Raw genomic sequence first — 21,305 nt, forward strand, 5'->3', positions numbered from 1 at the left:
AGTTGGTGTATGTGAGTGATGACTCCATAATGGACACATGTATGTCTGTATTCAGAATAGCTTTATTTCCTGGGAACCATAAACCTTAAGTTTCTTTATTTTTTCAACCACCAGTCTTACCAGACTATTCATTTCCACTCTCCACCACTAGATATAACAAACTCCAATACTATTTAATGGTTTCCTATGGACACATCTCTAAAATAAAGGACGGTGAGGTCAGAGAAAAAGAATAAAAAACATTACCTCCCTATTTTCCCCTTAATTTTCTCCAGTGCTGGCCTAGTGTGAAGCATGTGAACCCCCAATCTATTTCAGAACTTAAAGATGTTATGCCACAGATAGCTTTGTTCTTGGTACCTTGGTACTTTGATTATTGAATGGAGCTTGGCAAATGTGAGTCTGTAAATCTGACAGCTGAATCAAATTCTCCAGGGTGAAGATTACAATCTTTAACAATAGGAGGAACTACCTGTGAATTTAATTTCAGTCATGGAATAGCAGACAGCAATGCAACAATTCTGTTGTGCTAATATGCGCATTATTTGCATATTACATTTGAATTTCATGTTATATTGCTATTAGTGTTCCAGATTCTCATGCAGTTTTGTAACTACTAGAGAAGATAACCATTTGCTTAGTAATCTCAAGAATTTCACATCTTCCAGACCCATGTGAAAAATAATTAAAGAGGATGAGGGCAAAGCTAACACTCCTCTAGAAGCAGAAAAGGACGCTGCAAATGATCCTGTTTTCTTGTGAATGAGGCAGCTTATACTGATTTATCTAGAGCCTTTCCCACTAGGATGGCTATAGATGTCTCCTCCCTACAGTGGGATTGAATGGAAGATCTGCCATTTTTGTTAAAGGGGTGGGAAGTTGATTTAGCCATTTTTGTTAAAGGGGTGGGAAGTTGATTTAGACGTATTATTTTAGGTGTGAAACTTATGATGTTAACTGTGCACTTGAAAACGTAGAAGTGTGAGTAGATAAACTTGTCTATCATACTAATACACAATTGGCTGTGGCTCCTCATCAAGTGTGGTTAGGGATGGACAAATCTGTCTCTCACTTTCTCATTTTTCCAGTCTTAAGTTCAGTTCTGCATACTTCCACATCAGTGTGATTTTATTTTTCAAAAAAGTCATCATGAAAATTCATCTGCGTTTTCATGCAAATTTCTCCTAATACAGCTTTTTAAAATGCAATTTTGCTGAATACAGACATTTTTGCCAAGCAATTTTCCTTAATATAATGCATGTTTATGTTATTTTCACAAATATATGCATTTATATGTACACTTTGGTATTTGCATTTTTGGATGCATTACTTGTTTGGAGAATAGGGATAGGGAAGAAATTTGTTTCAGTTTGTATTTAAAGCAGAATTGATCAAATCCACACTTTCCAAAACAATGTGAGAACTGAAACACAGCCAGCCTTTGAAATTCACACTTTACAAATTTTGGGGTGTAGTTCTCCAACTATCCAGTGTTTACAAAAATGTATATATTTAGGGAAAATGTACATAAAAAGAATACATTAGTGAAAATAACATACAAAAATGTTTTATTAGGAGAATTTGCTTTCAAAAATGTCTACGTTAGTCAAAACTGCATACAAACATGTGTTTAGCAGGAGAAATTCTCACTAAAATGCTGAAGAATTTTCATGAGGATTTTTTCAGGGGGGAAAATGCAAATTGTTGCAGAAATGTGGAGAACTGAATCTAAGACTGGGAAAATGAGAAACTGAGAGAACTGAAACTGACACGTCTTTCCGTCTCTATTGGAGAACTGCATTGCAAAATTCAGAGAAGTGTGAATTTCAAAGGATATCTCTGTGTTGGTTTGCATAATATTTTGGAAACTGCAAATTAGGTAAATTTGCCTTTAAATGTAAACTGAATCAAATTTCTCCTCCATCCCTAATCCAGGTTTATCCTGTGTGAAAATAGATGAGAGAGATAAAGGGATTTACTACAAATAGGGTGAGCCCAAGACATTTTGTTGATGTAACTGATCTCTAGCTATTATTCCTTATCAGCTTCCTGGGATTAAAAGTCAGGAAGAAGGGGTGTGTAGATCAGAACCCCTGGGGGGAGCTGACTAGTTCCCTTATCTTCAAAGGCTTCAAAGGAGTAGACCCCTGCAGAGGTGGGCAGGGGCGTCACTACCAGGGTGCGGACCTCACCCGGGTGACACCCTGAGGGGGGTGACACCCAGAGCCGCCCCGCCCCACGCCGTTGGCTGGCAAAGGAGCCGAGAAGCTCTCCAGGTCGGCGCAGCCAACTCCTCCTTGGAGGCGGGCGGGCGAGACTGACAGCAGGCGCCTGCTTGCTGGCGGTGAAGCTGGGACAGGCCTTCCACCACTAGCCTGGAGCGTGTGGTGAGTGCGTGCGTGTGTGTGTATGTGCACACAAAACCAGCCACCCCCGTCCATGCACCTGGAAGGGCGCGGGTCAGAGGTCCGCACCGCCCCGCACTCCCGCTAGTGACGCCACTGGAGGTGGGAGATGACTGTTTGCTTTCTCCCCTGTTGGGTGACTGTTAAACTACATAAAAAAGGAAGGATAAACTTCCAAGAGAGTTCCCTATTTTCCATCTACTCGACCTGCCTGAAATGCGACAGAGAAAGCCTTTTGCGGGAACCGGGCTGATCTCTGTAAGTATAGGATCTACCTAGAAAGTCCTTTGTTTTATTCTTTTGTCTGTGTTGAACCTCTCCCATTTTGTCATGCCAATGTACCTCGTGTAACCCGCTTGAGGGTGATTAGCTTTAAGGAAACAAACCACTGCTCTCTTTTGTAAATACCAACTCATTTACATTTAAATAAATTCTCTTTTATACATGTTGCGTATTGGATTGGAACTAAGGATTCTAAATCTAGTCCTTTGACTGCTGAACGCTACTGTTACTGTTAGTTAACGAGTGTTAATCCCTTGGAATTCACATTGGGCTCTGAGGTCCCTTCCCTCAGAGAAAGGAACCTAGCCAGAAGGGTGGTGGCAGTTACTACGGAAGTAATTACTCCTGAAAGAGAGAGAGTTTGCCTGGGAAGCAGCGGCCCAGAAGGGTGGGACTGTTCTCAGAAGCAAAGAACCCCCCTTGGAGAACTAAGGACAAGGAACCCCAGGGGGACAAGTCTTTGACACCGATCATGTTATTTTGGTAGAAAATTGCAGAAGTGCCTTCACCTATCCCTGTTACTAAACCAATTAAACAAAGACACTAACAAATTAAATAACCAACAGTTTGTGTTGCTGCTCTTTTGTGACACCCAGAATCAGCTACCTGAGGCAGAAATGACACAGTAAATAAAGTAAAGGTCTGCTGAAGCTATAGTGTCTCTAGTGTCAGGGACCAGGAGTCTGATCCCTCTTCTTTAGGTGATGGAGTCAAGGATGTCAAATGAGAAGGTAAAGGGCATTCGTGGCCAGCCACAGAAGTTCTATAACCAGATGAGCCTGCAGGGCCAGTGCTTCTCCAGGCCAAGGATGCGGCACTGCCATCTTCAAACTCAGAGGACTCCATTGCTGAGAACCCAGCAAGGCCAGTGGTTCCCCTCCTCCATCGCAGCAGGACACTCTTGGAGAGGGCTGGGCCCCTTTAATTAAAGCAGCCCCTCCCAGCATGGGCAGAGCTAACAGTTAGGATGCTGCTACTATATGGGGCTCGGTCTCAGTTTGTATCTTGCTGGTCTGTGTTCCTAGAGTACAGCCTGAGCCTTGCATTCAGCCTGAGACCCCCCACCCCAGCATCCCTTGTATCCAGTGACTGAACCCAGCCTGGGCCTCGGCTCACCATACAGCAGGATGCCTAGAGGTGTCGTGGCCAGTGATGGAGCCTCAGTTAGGTGCCACTGGTCAAGGGTGTCTGGGGGGGAGGGGGCACCCCCCTGAATTCATGGTGGGTGAAGTAGGTTGCCAATGACCTGTACTAACAATTCGTAGACTTTTTCCCCACCCCAAAACATTTCTGCAGACACTCTTGGTACGGAGGGATTATCCTGATGCCTCTCTGATGCCTGAGCTTAGAAGCTCCATGTGCCTCTTAGGAGGGTAGACTCTGCATGGACCCAAGCCCTCAGGCCAGGCTAATTTATGTTGGAGAAGGGACTGGAAGGAAAGGCATACTGCATGCTCTTTTCCTGCTAGTCCTTTTCCTCCTGAAACAACCCTCCTCTTGCAGCTTTCACCCCCATCAGAGTTCCAGTCCTGACTCTTCCTTGCAAGCACAGCTCAGGAACACCTTGGTCAGGCCAGTACAATGCTGGCTGGCTGGCAATCTTCGACTACTGCTTTCTGGCGGCAGGTTATTCTGCCTGTCAGCGGGTGTGTCAGGTCAATCTTTATTGGTAAGGCCAAGCTCTCACAGTGTTGTGGCTCGTTGCAGCTGTAAATTTGTGTGGCGGCTACAATAGATCCTAAATAGCCTTTAATGCTGATGTTTGACAAAGTTCTACTTAGTGAAATGGATGCCTGAGGCTTAGTGAGGGAAACAAAAGGACCCCCACAGGGGACTCTATGAACAAAGGCCATTGCGCATGGGGAAGCAAAGACACACTGTGAGATTTATAGAGGCCTTCACAAGGGAGCGAGGAAAAGGGAAGAAAGATTTATAGGAGTATTTATAGCAGACACAAGCAGAACGCAAAGATTTATGAGTGCATTTTCAAAGAGGGCTCGGTGTGTATGAGGTGTACAACTTTGAGTTGTCCCCATTGATCAGAAATGTGTGTGGAGAGGGAAGCAGGAGGGTTTTAGGCATTCCCTGAACCAGAGTTTATTCTAATCTGTAACTGGACTAGGGTTGCCAGGTCAGAAGCATCCCAAAACCGGAGATTTCAGGGGTGGGCCCAAGTGATATCACATGGGTTGGCCTGAGTGATGTCATTGTGCACAATACATTAAGCATCAACCATAGTTGCTTGGAGCATACAATTCAAACAAAAACATTTCCCTGATTGGAAATTAAGATAGAAATCTTAGCTAAAACATGGAGCCTGGGTAGGGAACATTTAATCTAGCCTACTTGCTTCTGGCAAGAAGGGTTTAAGTGCCCTCAGGCCAGCCCGGTCATCAGAAGGCCACTGTAGGTAGAAAGGAGCCTAGCGTTGTAGAGATGTTAGATGGGAGCACTCAAGAGTAACGATGGATGCCCCTGAAGTCTGCAATTCTAAACACACTTACTAAGCCCCATAGAACTCAATAGGACTTACTTCTGAGTAGATATAGTTTGGATTGTGCTGTTGGTAAAGCTTGACTAGGGATCCTCTGCAAAGATATCCATATCCAAGCAGGGTTGGCAAGCCCCTGCCTGGAATGCCCTGCTCCTATCTTTTAACATGGCTGCTCCGAACGTCTTTACAGATTTGACCCTTCACTTCAGAAAGAGGTTTGAGTAATGAGTAAGAAGTTTCTCTACCCTTTCCTGTCTACCCTGTGGGCTACTATAAACTCACTTTGATAGCCAACTCAGTTCCAGTGAGTCTGCATTATACTGACTCGGGCAGTTTGGTACCATCTAGCTCAGCGCTGATGATATGGACTAGCATTGGGTCTCCAGGATTCCAGGCAATAGTCTTTTCCAGAGAATGGATTTTGGCCCTTTGCATGCAAAGCATGTGCCCTACCATTGAGCTATAGCCCTTCCCCTGTTTAAAAAAACTATCTTTTAAAATGGTTCTTTTCCATTCACTAATGAATGCACATCCACACCATTCATTTAAAGCACATTCAACACACATTTGAAGCACATGGATCACACCAAAGAATCATGGGAACTGTAGTTTGTTAAGGGTACTGGGAACTATAACTGTGAGGGGGAAACTACACTTCCAGGATTCTTTAGGGGACATCATGTGCTTTAAATGTGAGTTGGATGTGCTTTAAATGTATTGTGTGGATCTACTTAATAAACTTTGCCTGCATGTAAATTGTTTTAATTAATTTTTAAAATGGAGATGAGCTATAATGTTTACTGGGTGACCATGGGCACTCATCATCTCTCAGCCTATCTGCCCCTCAAGATGAAAACAACAGAGGAGAACCATGGCCACCCCAAGGAAGAAGGGCACACTTAAAATGTAGAGGAAATAATAATATACAACCATTGTGAGAAATCAGATACTTATTGGGACATAGTATGAAGAAATATTTATATAAGAATGACTGTCAAATATGTTTATTATTTACACAACCTGTAAATATATTTATAGTGCAATCCTATGTTTGTTTACTCAGAAGCAAGTCCCAGTGTTTTCAATAGGGCTTACTCAAATAGAGTAGCGTGCACAGGATTGCAACCTCAAGGCATAAGGAGTTTCAGTCACCCAACCCAAAATTCAGCATCATGCCACTTTAAGCTGTTTTGCAACTGTTTGTACTTATGTACTTGTACACACACACACACACACACACACACACACACATATATACAGGTCATTGCAGAACATTTAAAAAATAAAATAAAATCAGCATTAGTTTCCTACGTAATAAAAGCTGTGATACCTAAGTGAGTCCTGCCTAATTGCTTTAAGAAATGATTGGGGGAAGAAAGATTTACAACACAAACACAATTATTTGCTTTGTACAGTCAAAAGCCCCATTAATTTACAGCACAATCCTAATCATTTCTACTCAAAAGTAAGTCCTATTGAATTCAGTGGGTTTACTCTGGATAAGTAGGATTAGCATTGCACCTTTACTCCCAGAAAAGTGGACTAAAGCTTCATATTGGGACAGTTTTCAAAACACTGCCCTCTTTAACAGCCCAGAAAAATTTAAATTTGTTTGACTACTGCACACAAGAGAGAAAAAGACTGAAAACTATATTATAGAGCCACGAGAGTGGCTGTATACTATAGTCAGCATGGATTTTTCGGATTCCGCAATGTTAAATTGAAAATACCCCCATGACATTCTGATGCTGCCCATCAGCTCATTTCAAAACAAAACCTTACAAAACTTACAGTCCTGAACTCAGAAACGCTTGCTTAACAACCCTCTCAATTTTCATGGCGATACACAAAACAGTCTGAGAGAATTGAGAGTTCAAAGTGTAAAAAGAGAAAGAGAAAAACCAGACCCCCTTTGGACTCATAATCTGATGAAATTAATTAGAAATCTGCTATGTTCACAGTACCTGTAATCCTGTTACTGACCTTGCCCCATGCTCTGTCCTTCATCTTCTGCAGCTGGGCTGATTTTTAATTAATTTAAGAAATTTAGCATTAAACTCAATGATAATGTTGGACATGCTCAGTAAGAACAAAACGTTCACAGGAAGTGGATTGGACTGTGGAAGACCAACCCAAATTGTGTTTGCATTTTGACAAATTTGTAGGGCAGTACAATATTTCAGAGAGGAGGTCAGGTCTCCTGCTTCCCTGGTGCATTCACTATAGCTGCCCATTTTTCTGCTTTTTAAAGTTTGATAGAAATATCTGTTGGCTATAGGTATGTTCTTAAATTGCAAGGTTTTTTGCTTATTAGTAAATACTCAATTTATGAGATTTTCAGGAAAAAACAACAGTTTTCTGGCCTTGCAATGGAGTCTAGCTACTGCCTGTCAACCAATCACAACCCTAACTTCACTTATTGGCTACAAACCTGAAAGGGTGGGGTCAGAGCATCCAGTTACGTGCTCCTTTAACAGAAGTTGCAGGGGGTGGCGGCCGACATTTTGGTGTATATCTTGTTCTTTTTAAAAAAATGAAAGCTGAGAGTCTGGAGATTAAGGTGAGTCACCTGGAGACCCAGAGAGGACCCCAAAAATCCAGAGTCCCTGGGCAAAAACCAGAGACTTGGCAACCCTAAACTGGACACATTTTGTGCAATGGGGGAAAACTGTTCACATGGGCATGTGGGGCTTACTGAGGAGCTAGGTTGTTTCTTAAAAAGAAAGAGATGAGCAAAGAAGATGATAAAAAATAGGGATCCTCAAGATCAACTGTTTATTGAGCATTCATCCAGATTTGCTTGCGTAAAGCTTACACAGAGATGATGCTTGTTGTTTCAATTTTTATCCCACCCTTCCAGGTCTGGTGCCAGAGGAGGTCCAGGTCGGGCCCTGGCTGAGGACCCCTGTGGCCTAGAGGCCCCCCGAAGGGCCCCTCTTTAGGGGGAGAGGGTAGTGCTCCTGTCCTGTAATTTGTCCAGATTTGTTTGCACAAAGCTTGCACGGTGATCATACAACACATGCTGTTTATTGAGCTGATTGTGCTGATTTGTTTGCATGGAGGTTATATGATTTCCTGTCAATAGATTATTATCCCACACTTCATAGTGCATTTTCAGTCACTTTCTTCACCGCAAAAGGCCCACTTTTTCAAAACAGTGTTTGTTGTACAAGATTGTTTTAATCCATTTTAACTGAGCAAGCCTAAATTTCTCAGATCGTGGGTGAATCCCTCTCACAGAGTAGTGACAGCTAGAGGAAACACTTGATAGGATATTTTAGCATATATTGTTAAACACTCCCCAATTTCCCACGTGGTGAGAAGTTCGGGGCATCACACTACCCTAGTGTGCCTTACTTTGGAGGAGAGAACATTCATTCATTCATACTGATAATTTAGATACTTCCCTTTGCCCAAGCCAAAGGGTGGTTTGCTACAGGCAAACAGATATAAACAATTCCATAAAATAGCACAGTCCTTAAAACAGATAACAAATCACTAAAAAAAATTAAGGAGGGATCACCTTCTTCCTGCCTCTCCCCGAAACCTCAGACTGATGACGATTAAACATGCTTAACGGGCATGAGACACTGACTGACTGGTGGAGGGGAAATGGAAAACGAAGAGGAAGGGGGAATGGATTGGAGCAACCTGAAAAAGGGCTGGCTGGCTGGAGACATGAACCGGGACACACCACGCTGCAACCTTTTACCTCTATTATTTCCTTCTGTGAAGTGTTGGAGCTACGGGATTCTAGCAGGCGCAGCGTTTCCCCCTCTACCCAGCAATGTCTGCACTGCTCAACATTTTCATTTTCCGCACAGATGTCAAAGACCCTTTGCGAATGGTCAATTTAGCAACAAACTGATTATGATCCACTGAATAGCAGTACCCATGTAAGAGGGGCTGCCCCAGAACAAGAAGGATCAAACAAAATAAATATATATGATTTCTCTGTCTCTCCCTCCTCCACTTCTAGTTGGTTTTTGCTATTTGACTCAGGTTGAAAGAGATGTTCTAGGGTGGGAGAAGAACAATCTCCTTTAAAATGATGAAGCTATAATTCTGTATTTGTATTGTGATGACTACACAAAAAAGGTTTCCTGGGAACTGTAGTTTGTGAAGGGTGCTGAGAGTTGTAAGGAGACCCCCATTCCCTCCACAGGGCTACAATTCCCAGAGTTCCCTGGATTGTTAAACCACTTCAGCACCCTTAACAAACTACATTTCCCAGGATTGTTTGGAGGAAGGCATGCCTCATTAAAGTGGTATGATACTGCTTTAAATGTATAGTGTGGATGGGGCCTTAGATAGGGAAGAACTGAGGCAGGCGCAGCCCACTTTGAGCAGCCCACTGGCCATCTTGATTGTGCTCACATCCTACAGAGTTTCAGGGTATCCTCTATATTAGAAATCAACCTGTGGCCCTCCAGATGCTGTTGGACTACAAGTCCCATCACCTCTGACTATTGGTCATGTTGTCTGGGGCTGATGGCAGTTGTATCAGAGCTTGGAAAAGTTACTTTTTTGAACTACAACTCCCATCAGCCCCAGCCAGCATGGCCACTGGATTGGGCTGATGGGAGTTATAGTTCAAAAAAGTAACTTTTCCAAGCTCTGAGGTCAATAACATACATACTACCTCTCTCCCTCACATCCTTTCCCCAGGCCTCTTCTCTTCCCCCAGCTCGATGTATTGCAAGATGAGAGAAATATGGAAAATAAAAGCAAGAGCAGAGGATTTTCAGGGAAGAATTGGTGGGTGGAGAAAGGGTTAAGCACCCCTCCCACGCACCAGTTCTCCCATCCATGTCCCGCATTAGAAGGCAAATATAGCGTTGGAGATGCAAATGTCCACCCTTGATATCATTAACAATACGAGTAGGTAAGGAGATGACTGGCCTGGAATGCAAAGCCACTGGAAATGTAACATCTTCACAGAATGAACCATTCGAAAGATGCTGTCAAGCTTTCATAATGAGCTAAGGCAAACTTGCTCAGATTATTATTATTATTATTATTATTATTGAATTAAGGCAGGTTTTCAGTCATTTCAGTGGCAGTGCCTTTTACTTAAAGGCTTTCAGGATTTGTAAGTGAGGCAAAGCTTCTCTTTGGTTTAGCAGAGTGCATTCCATTCTACTTTTACATGAAATGGAGCACAGTGTTGTTGTTGTTATGTGCCTTCAAACTGATTACAACTTATGGTGACTCTATGAATCAGTGACCTCCAAGAGCATCTGTCATGAACCACCCTGTTCAGATCTTGTAAGTTCAGGTCTGTGGCTTCCTTCATAGAATCAATACATCTCTTGTTTGGCCTTCCTCTTTTTCTACTCCCTTCTGTTTTTCCCAGCATTATTGTCTTTTCTAGTGAATCATGTCTTCTCATGATGTGTCCAAAGTATGATAACCTCAGTTTCATCATTTTAGCTTCTAGTGATAATTCTGGTTTAATTTGTTCTAACACCCAATTATTTGTCTTTTTCGCAGTCCACGGTATCCGCAAAACTCTCCTCCAACACCACACTTCAAATGAGTTGATTTTTCTCTTACCAGCTTTTTTCACTGTCCAACTTCCACATCCATACTTAGAGATTGGGAATACCATGGTCTGAATGATCCTGACTTTAGTGTTCAGTGATCCAACTTTGCATTTGAGGACTGTTTCTAGTTCTCTCATAGCTGCCCTCCCCAGTCCTAACCTTCTTCTGATTTCTTGACTATTCTCTCCATTTTGGTTAATGACTGTGCCAAGTATTCATAATCCTTAACAAGTTCTCATTGTCAACTTTAAAGTTACATAAATCTTCTGTTGTCATTATTTTAGTGTTCTTGATGTTCAGCTGTAGTCCTGCTTTTGTGCTTTCCTCTTGAATGTTCATCAACATTTATTTCAAATTATTACTGGTTTCTGCTAGTAGTATGGTATTGTCTGCATATCTTAAATTATTGATATTTCTCCCTCCAATTTTTACACCTCCTTCCTCTTGGTCCAATCCCGCTTTCTGTATATGTTCTGCATTTAGATTAAACAAATCGGGTGATAAAATACACCCCTGTCTCACACCCTTTCCTATTGGGAACCAATCGGTTTCTCCATATTCTATCCATACGGTAGCCTCTTGTCCAGAGTATAGGTTGTGCATCAGGACTATCAGATGCTGTGGCACCCCCATTTCTTTTAAGGCACTCCATAGTTTATCATGATCTACAGTCAAAGGCTTTGCTGTAATCTACAAAGCACAAAGTGATTTGCAAAGCTAAACCCTGCCTCTTCTCCACTTACTGAGCTGTGCTCCATTGTTGCATACATATTCTTTCCCTGCCCAGATTACTTCCAGTATCTGAGCATCATCATAATTGATTGATGGATGGGTGGATGTTGATGATGATGATGATGATGATTTTCCCACTCTTCCTCCCAGAAGGAGCGCAGGACGGCAAACAAAACACTAAAAACACTCTAAAACATCTGTAATGCAGACTTTAAAATATAATAAAACAAAACATCTTTAAAAACATGAAAAAAAGGTTTAAAAACATCTTAAAAAGCAATTCCAACATAGATGCAGACTAGGATAAGGTCTCTACTTAAAAGGCTTGTTGAGAGAGGAAGGTCTTCAGTAGGCGCCGAAAAGATAACAGAGATGGCACCTGTCTAATATTTAAGAGGAGGAAATTCCAAAGGTTAGGTGACCAAACACTAAAGGTCCACTTCCTCTGTTGTGTGGAATAGACGTCCTGATAAGATGGTATCTGCAGGAGGCCCTCACCTGCAGAGTGCAGTGATCAACTGGGAATATAAAGGGTAGGATGATTTTTCAGGTATTTTGGTCCCAAGCTGAATAGGGCTTTGTACACCAAAACGAGAACCCTGAACTTGAGCCGGTATCTAATGGGCAGTGAGTGCAATTCCTTCAGCGGTGGGATGACATGTTGGCAATACCCTGCCCCAGTGAGCAGTCGTGCTGCCGCATTGACCAACCTCAATGGCAACCCCACATAGAGTGCATTACAGTAATCCAGCCTGGAGGTTACCAGTGCATGGACAATGGCAGTCAGGCTATCCTAGTTCAGAAACATCCACAGCTGTCTTACCAGCCGAAGCTGGTAAAAGGTACTCCTAGCCGCTGAGGTCACCTGGGCCTCGAGTGACAAAGATGGATCCAGGAGCACCCCCAGACTACGAATCTGGTCTTTCAGAGGTAGTATGACCCCATCCAAAGTAGGCAATTGACCAATTATCTGAACCTGGGAACCACCAACCTACAGTGCTTCCATCTTGCTAGAATTCACACTCACTTTATTGCCCCTCATCCAGCCCACCACTGAGTCCAGTCACCAGTCCAGGGCTTGCACGGCCTCTCCTCATTCAGATGTTACAGAGAAACAGAGCTGGGTATTATCAGCATATTGCTGACACCTCACCCCAAATCTCCTGATGACTGCTCCCAAGGGCTTCATATAGATGTTAAACAACATTGGGGACAAGATAATACCCTGTGGCACCCCACAGCACAACTGCCAGGGGATTGAAAGACAATCACCCAATGCTATTCTCTGAAAATGTTCCTGGAGGTAGGATTGGAATCACTGTTAAACAGTGTCTCAGATACCCATCTCAGAATTGTCTCAGAAGGATACCATGGTCAATAGTATCAAAAGCCACCAAGAGATCAAGTAAGAATAACAGGGTTGCACTCCTCCATCCTTCCTCCGATAAAAGTCATCCATCAGGGTGACCAAGGCTGATTCAGTCCCATAACCAGGCCTGAACCCAGATTGGAATGGGTCAAGATAATCTGTTTCATCCAAGAGTACTTGCCATTGCTATGCTACAACCCTCTCTATCACCTTCCCTAAGAAGGGGTATTTGTGACCAAGCAGGAGTTGTCACAAATCAGTGGGTCTGGGGTGGGCTTTTTTAGGAGCGGTCAGATCACTGTCTCTTTCAGGGTGGCTGGGACCACCCCCTCCTGCAAAGACGTGTTGACCACACCTTGGATCCAAGCTTTAATAAGCCAAGAAGGACAAGGGTTAAGAGGGCACGTTGCTGATTGCATCTTCACAAGCACCTTATCCTCTTCATCAGGCTGCATCTACTGAAAACGATCCCAAGAAGTTGCAGCAGACATTGCACTGGACACCTCACTGGGGACCACAGATGTGGATAGGACATCACGATTGCTACAGGGGTAAGCAACTTTACCCTCAAAGTGCCTTGCAAACAATTAACAGTGGGCCTCTGAAGGGTCTAAAACTCCATTTCCTGGGGTCGATGTCAACAGACCCCTGACAATACGAAAAAGCTCCACTGGACAGCTACTTGAGGATGTGATGGAGGCAGAGAAGTGGGCCTTCATCGCCACCCTCACCGCCACACAGTGGGCATGGTTATGATGTTTTACTCGTGCCTGATCAGCCTCACAGCACATTTTTCGCCACTTGAGCTCCAGCCATTGTCCAGCCTGTTTCATTGCCCTTCATTCACTGGTGTACCACAGTGCAAACCCCCAAATAACCCCCAAATGAATAATCCATACTACTCACTATAGGGAGGACACAAAGATAAATGTGTTAATTCTCTAATTCAGTTCAGTTCAAATTTAGGGTTGTAAACCCTAATGGGAGCACCTTGAATTGGGTTGGAAAGGTAAGAGGCAAGCAGTACAGCGACTTCAGAAGAGGGGTCATCTGAGTGCTTGCAGCTGTCCCTGGCAACTAGGGAGGGGGGGAAATTAGGTTTTGTTTGCATTTTAATGAGAAACTACCTAATTCATATTTTCAAACCAATATGCGAACCAAAACAGCCAGCCTTCAAAATTTGCACTTTAAATTTTGTGATGCAGTTCTCCAGTCAACCAGTGTGTACAAAAATGCTTATTATTGTTGTTGTTGTCACCCTGGGCTTCTGCTGGGAGGAAAGGTGGGATATAAATCAAATAATAAATAAATAAAATTATTATTATTGTTGTTGTTGTTGTTATTGACAGTTTAAAACTAATTATAGTCACAGAAATAGGGTACATCCTGAAAACATATATTTCAGGTGTCGGGTGTTGAAGCAAAATTAAGGAAAAGTGTATATAAAATGCATATATTAGTGAAAATGACATTACAAATGCATTATATTAGAATCAATTGCTTGCTAAAATACCTCCTTGAAAGTTCAGACTAAAACCTGGAGCAGATTCACTGCTGCACTGACATCGGAACCACCAGTCCCTACTGCTTCTACCTCACCATAAGCACCCACAGGAATTTTTTGAAGGGGGCAAAGTAAAACACTGAAAGGGGGAACAGGCTAGTTTCTTTCTTCTTTTTTTTGACATGAGAATAGTGCCTGTACATTTTGTCTCATATATTTTCTACAAATACTAGAAACTTATTCTTTTTAAAAAATGAAAACTGGGGATCTGGAGATTATGTTCATTTGGGGGGGAGATATCCCCCCTTGCCCCCTATGGATGCTCATTCACCCCACCGAAAGTTGGCATGTAGCTCCTGATCAGCGGTATAGTTGTCTGGGGTCTTACCTTTTTGGGAGCAGGGTCCCTGTTTCTCCAGAATACTATGAGCCAATCACCATGAAAGGGAAGTGTGTTAGCCGCTGAGAAAAGTCTTCTAACTTGCTTCCTTATCCTTTCCTGCTGATGCGAGCCAGTCAGAGGGAAAGGAGGTGCGTCAGCCATGGAGAAGACCCTTCTCAGTAGCTAACATTCTCCTTTCATGCTTATTGGTTCCTAGGGACATCTGTTGTTGTGCAAGAAGGCATTAACAAGCATCTCATTCTCAACCCAGCAGCTGCAGCAGAGAGAAAAAAGGAGGGGGCATGGCTGTGACTATCATGAAGATACCCTGCACTTCTAAATTTGCCACTACACTCCTCTCCTGATGCATTACCTTTAGAGAATGTGGCCCTTCATAGAAATATTGTTGCCCACCCCTCCAGTAAAGAATAGATCTCTCTTCCAATCTTTATACGTGAACAGGGCAGGCATGTGAATACTTGTGGCTGCCCCAGACTCCAGTGCATCTTGCTTGGCCCCAAGGCCAGGGAGAGTTGGAGATTTGTTGTCTAGATACTGTTACCTTTTTGTGAGTATGTGAGCAAGGGGCTCCAACTATAGACCTGTAGACTTGAGTAATAGCCGTACCTGGCTATAAAGCTAATCTAGTGGCTTTCACACCCCATTTGCCATTCTGTCCTGCAGTTTTTTTTAATTTTCTCTAAAATCCAGCTGACAGTGGTGTTATGGCCTTGCTATCAGTGGATGCTGTGGATTGATTGCATTCCTGTTTTTCTTGGTGCCATATCCTACGATAATTTGCCATTAAGGAGGGAGAGGCTGGAGAATTCAGACCACATTTTTAAGGGAGTTGGCCTGATTCATGCTTTCCAAACGAATATGTGGATTAAAATGCAGTTATCCTCGGTTTTTGCATTTCTCCAAATTTTACAATACAGTGCCCACCTCAAAAAGCATGACAAAAAGAGTGGGGTTTTTTTTACCCTGGCCTTTTAAACCTGATATGTATATTTCTAGGACCCACCCAATTTTTTGTGATGTTATGATTTTAAGGTGTTTTTTAATGTTTTTAATGAAGCAATTTAAACTGTTGTAACCCATCCTGGGTCCTCAGGGTGAAAGGTGGGTGGTAACACCACCACCAATAATAATGGTTAAAATGCTTACAAAGTGTACAAAGACGTGCATTTTGGGTAAAATGCATTCCAATGCAGGAAGCTGCTTTATCCAGAGACCACTGGCCCACATAGCTCATTAAGGTCTATGCCAGGGGTAGCCAACGGGTTGACCTCTACATGTTACTGAATTACAGGTCCCCATAGCCCCAGCTATCGTGAGCAAGGATGATGGAAGTTACAGTCCAACAACATCTGGAGGGCACCACGTGGGCTACCACTATGGTGCACTGACTGGCATTGGCTCTTCTGGATTTCCAGCCCTACCTGGAGATGCTAGGGGTTGAACTGGTCTGAAACCCTGGAGAGCTGCTGCTACTCAGGACAGACAACAATGAGCTAGATTGAAAAATGGAAATAGACTACGTTCAAGTTGATCCCAACGTACGGCGACCCTATAAATAGGGTTTTCATGGTAAGTGGTATTCAGAGGGGGCTTACCATTACCTTCCTCTGAGGCTGAGAGGCAGTGACTGGCCCAAGGTCACCCAGTGAGCTTCATGGCTGTGTGGGGATTCGAACCCACGTCTCCCAGGTGGTAGTCCAGCTCCTTAACCACTACACCGCTAGATTAGTGGTTCCCAAATGTTTCCCCCCCACAGACTACTTGAGAACATAACATCAGTACATAAGAAGAGCCTGCTGGATGAGGCCTGTGGCCTCATCTACTACAGCATCACACAGTGGCCAGCCAAATAGATGCCCAAGGGAAGGCTGCAAGCAGGTCCTGAGCGCAAGAGCACTCTCCCCTCCTGTGGTTTCCAGCAACTGGTATTCAAAAGCATACAGCCTTCGACTATGGAGGCAGAGCATAGCCATCGTGGCTTGCAGCCATTGATAGCATTTTCCTTCATGGATCTGTTTAATCCTCTTTTGAAGCCATCAAAGTTGATGGCCATCACTGCTTCTTCAGCTTCATTGGATGTCCATGAGTTCTAGTGATATGAGAGAAGGAGAACATTTTTCACTCTATTCACTTTCTCCATGCCATGCATAATTTTATGCACTTCTATCATGTCATCTCCTACTCGCCTTTTCTCTAAACTAAAGAGCCCCAAATATTGCAACCATTCCTCATGGGGAAGTTGCTCCATCCCCTTGGTCATTTTGGTTGCCCTTTTTCGAACCTTGGCTGTGTAGGGATTTGAATGTAGCTCTCTCCAGCCCAGCCCTACACTTTCTTATACTAGGCTAGCTCACATATCTCCTTATGAAAGAAAACCCAAATGCAACTGAGGATGGAACTGACAGCTATTATGTAGCGTTAGTTATTTTTCCTGCAGTCAACATCTGCCTTCTGCAGTTTATTTGATAAATCATTTATACACAAAGTTTTATGCCGTTTTTCTCCAGAACTTTGTCAGGGAATAGTGTACATTTTATTTTTATTTTTAATGCATTATACATTTCTAAAACATTTTCTGAACCTTTCCCGACTCTACAACATCCTTTTTGAGGTGAGGTGACCAGAACAGTACACAGTATTCTAAATGTGGCCACACCACATGTTTATGATATCAGCAGTTTTATTTTTAAAACCTTTCCTAATGATCCCTAGGATGAAATTTGCCTTTTTTCACAGCTGCTGCACACTGGATTGACATCTCCATCAAGCTATCCATTACAACCCAAAGGTCTTGTTCCTGGTCAGTCACCACCGGTTCTGACCCCATGAGCGTATATGTGAAATTAAGATGTTTTGCTCCAATATGAATAACTTTACACTTGTGTACATTGAATTGTATTTGCCATTTTACTGCCCATTCACTCAGTTTGGAGAGGTCCTTTTGGAGCTCTTTGCAATCCTTTTTTGTTTTAACAACCCTGAACAACTCATTATCATCAGCAGACTTGGCCACCTCACTCCTCACCCCTAACTCTAGATCATTATGAACAAGTTGAAAAGCACAGCTCCCAATACCGATCCTTGGGGGACTCCCCTTTCTACATAACTCCATTGAAAGAACTGTCCATTCATTCCTACTCTCTGCTTCCTGCTCCTGAACCAATTCCTGATCCACAAGAGGCCCTCTCCTCTCATTCCATGACTACTAAGCTTACTCAGAAGTCTTTGATGAGGTACCTTGTCGAAAGCTTTTTGAAAGTCCAAACTGAAGATTGCTGAGTTTCTTCTTGGCACACCACCTAATGATATTTCTGCCTGCCGCAGCATTTGTAGTATGCTGTGCTAGATGTTGTATGATTTTTAATTGGATTTTTACAGACATGTGGTGGACCACCTGCATGAAGCTCATGGATCACTGGTGGCCCATGAACCACAGTTTTGGAACCCCGGAGCTTAGATGGACTAATGGTCTAGCTCTGTATAAGGCAACTTCCCATATGTATTGATGTTCTTGAGATATTAGCCACTTTAGGTGCATTTAAGTGGGAAAGCGGCATAAAAATTAAAGTGACCATCACTTTCACTATCATCATCATCATCATCATCATCAGAGTACTGGATCAGGCTTTGTGCATGTCCAACCTATGTGAATTCCATATGCTTGTACAGGCCCCATTGCACTATCTGGATGTGCCTTTTGATGTGGATGGGTTGCTCAGCTGCATATCCATCCTGAGGCTACTGGCTGGAGCTGGACCATGGCTATATTCAGTGCAGCAGCTGCATTCGCCCTCAGGTTTAAACTCCCCCTGTGTTTTGATTCCTTCCCCCCCTCAGGACAAAAAAGGTAGCCATGACTAGTAGCATCCAGCAGACTGGCCCTTTGATCATAGAACGACAAGCTTAGCAGCCAGCATGCAAAGTGCCTAGTACTGATGAGTAGGAAACAGAATAAAATTTTGGTTTGACTATTGCTGTTTGGTCTATATCTGACTTCCATCAAAGCACATGAAGACAACCCATGATGTAGAAATAAATGGCTTCTTCTTGACATTCAGCAATAATAAATAAATAAATAAATAAATAAATTCGCAAGTGCTGGAAAGATTGTCGAGAATATTCAGTTGTTTATCCAAGACCTGTCACTTTGTTCTTTCTGTAAGAAAGTGCATAACGCTGGATTCTTTTCTCAGCTGATAATTATGAGGGACTTCCAGTAATGAGTCTGTAGTACCAATCTGCATCTGTGTTGGAATTGCTTTTTAATATGTTTAATATGTTTTTAAAGCTTTTTTTGAAAAAGGATGTTTTTAAAGATATTTTGTTTTAATAGGTTTTTAAGGATGCTTTGTTTTAATATATTTTAAACTTTGTTTTTATGATGTTTTAGAGTGGTTTTAGTGCCTCTTCTGTTTGCTGCCCTGAGAGCCTACTGGGAGGAGGGGCGGGATATAAATCTAAAAAAACAAACAAACAACAACAACAACAACAATAACAACAATAATAAATGCTTAGAAAATCAATGCAAGCCAGAGTGGGTGTTGAATGGAGGTGGGGAAGGATCCATGAATGTCCATTCAGGCCTATTGCTTTTGGAGGCTGCCATAAGCTACAATTCAAAAAGCAAAGGAGCAGCCTTGAATATTGCAATTTTGTACTTACAGCAATATTGCAATACTGCACATTTGTCAAGGTAGGGTTGGGAATTAACCAGGGGGGAAAAAACCAGAAGCCAATCACATAGAAACCCATTTTATACACACTTGCTATGGCTTAAAAGTCCCGTTGAACTCAGTGGGACATACTTGCAAGTCAGCATGCACAGGACTGTGCCGTTAGTTGCACAGAGTGCAATCCTAACCATATAGAATTTAAAGGGGCTTATTCTCGAGTAGATGGGATTAGGACTGCAGGCTTGGTTACGTACTGTGTGTATCAGGTATGAGGAAACTTCTTCAGCCTGAGGGCTACATCCCTTTATGAGCAACCTTTGGACTGTAGGCTAATTTCTGCACACACACACACAATCCAGGAAAGCAAACGGCATGACCAGAGTTCATGGACACATTTCAGCCAGGCACAAAGGAGGGTGTGAAGCAGGGCTAGTGGGGGGGGGCGATGGCCCGGGGAGAAGGGATGTGGCAGGGGAGTGTTTGTGGCCAGGGAATGGTCCTGAGGGCCAGACAGAAAGGCCTGGAAGGCTGCATTTGGACCCTGGGCTGAGGTTCCCCCTCTCTGGTGTATAATGGTTGTTGTTGTTATGTGCCTTCAAGTCGACCACGACTTATGGCGACCCTATGAATCAGCGACCTCCAAGAGCATCTGTCATGAACCACCCTGTTCAGATCTTGTAAGTTCAGGTCTATGGCTTCCTTTATGGAATCAATCCATCTCTTGTTTGGCCTTCCTCTTTTTCTACTCCCTGCTGTTTTTCCTGGCATTATTGTCTTTTCTAGTGAATCATGTCTTCTCCTGATGTGTCCAAAGTATGATAACCTCAGTTTCATCATTTTAGCTTCTAGTGATAGTTCTGGTTTAATTGGTTCTAACAACCAATTTTTTTTTTCGCAATTCATGGTATGCCAAAGCTCTCTTCCAACACCACATATATAGCCTATGCTTGAACTGTCCCTTCCAGGTTCTGTTGAGCCTGTGGGGCAGAGTGGGTGGCAATTGGCATCGGTAGAGGCTCTGACATCCCCTTCTCAGTCTGTACACTTCCCTCATTGCACACTACTCTCCAGGCTTGAGCTCAGTACACCCTAGCTGCAGGGCTGGCCCAAGACCTTTTGCTACCTGAGGCAAGGACAAGAAGGCATTTCCCCCACCATCCCCATATACATCCCATGTGCTGAAGCCAACTGGGCTGTCAGTGGACAGTAGCTCTGAGCAGCACTGGGGAGCGGAGTTGCAATTGCTGCCACATCCACAAAGCAGCAGTGAAAAGGGAGGCAAAAAGGAGGCTGTCATGAAACCTTCATGCACCCCCCAAAGTTCTTTTTTCTGAACTGGAAAAGTTTGATGTAGAACATTCAGCTCAGCCGCCAAATAGCCTCCTCAAAATACCACACCATAAAGTTTTATTGTCTTAGCTGAAGGCCATAGCAGTCATGACCATATAACTACAAGCAACACAGAGAGATAATAAAATACTGCAGCTACATATAAGAAGCAGCAGTACAGTCCAAACTAGGGATGGAAGGGTCTCTCACTTTAGGTTCTCCCAGGTTCTCATTTTTCCATTCTTAAAAACAATTCTCCGCATTACTGCAGCAATTCATCATTTTTTTATTAGATGGACCTTTAGTTTGATATAGCAGGATCTTCTTCCAGTTTTAAGGGGTTCTGGAGGTTGGTCCCAACACCATGTGTCTGGGAATTCACCACCACCACCTGCAATCCTTTTATTAATTATTACTATGAAGATGTTCATCCTGTATTTCTGCTATAAAATACTCAGTATAGGAAATCCCACTAGGGATGGAAAGTTCTGTCAATTTTGGTTCTCTCCGTTTTTCATTTTTCCAATCTTAAAAACAATTCTCCGCATTTCTGCAGCAATTTATGACT

At 43.0% G+C, this 21,305-nt stretch overlaps 1 protein-coding gene across 1 annotated transcript in view; it reads right to left on the reverse strand.

Annotated features, from left to right (window-relative positions):
- The window catches only part of KCNK12 (potassium two pore domain channel subfamily K member 12), a 58,499-nt gene that overhangs the window by 12,498 nt on the left and 24,696 nt on the right, over positions 1–21,305 (reverse strand). The window lies entirely within an intron of this gene.

The sequence above is a fragment of the Rhineura floridana genome, chromosome 4 (assembly GCF_030035675.1).
Source record: "Rhineura floridana isolate rRhiFlo1 chromosome 4, rRhiFlo1.hap2, whole genome shotgun sequence".
In the NCBI taxonomy this organism is placed as follows: Eukaryota; Metazoa; Chordata; class Lepidosauria; order Squamata; family Rhineuridae; genus Rhineura; species Rhineura floridana.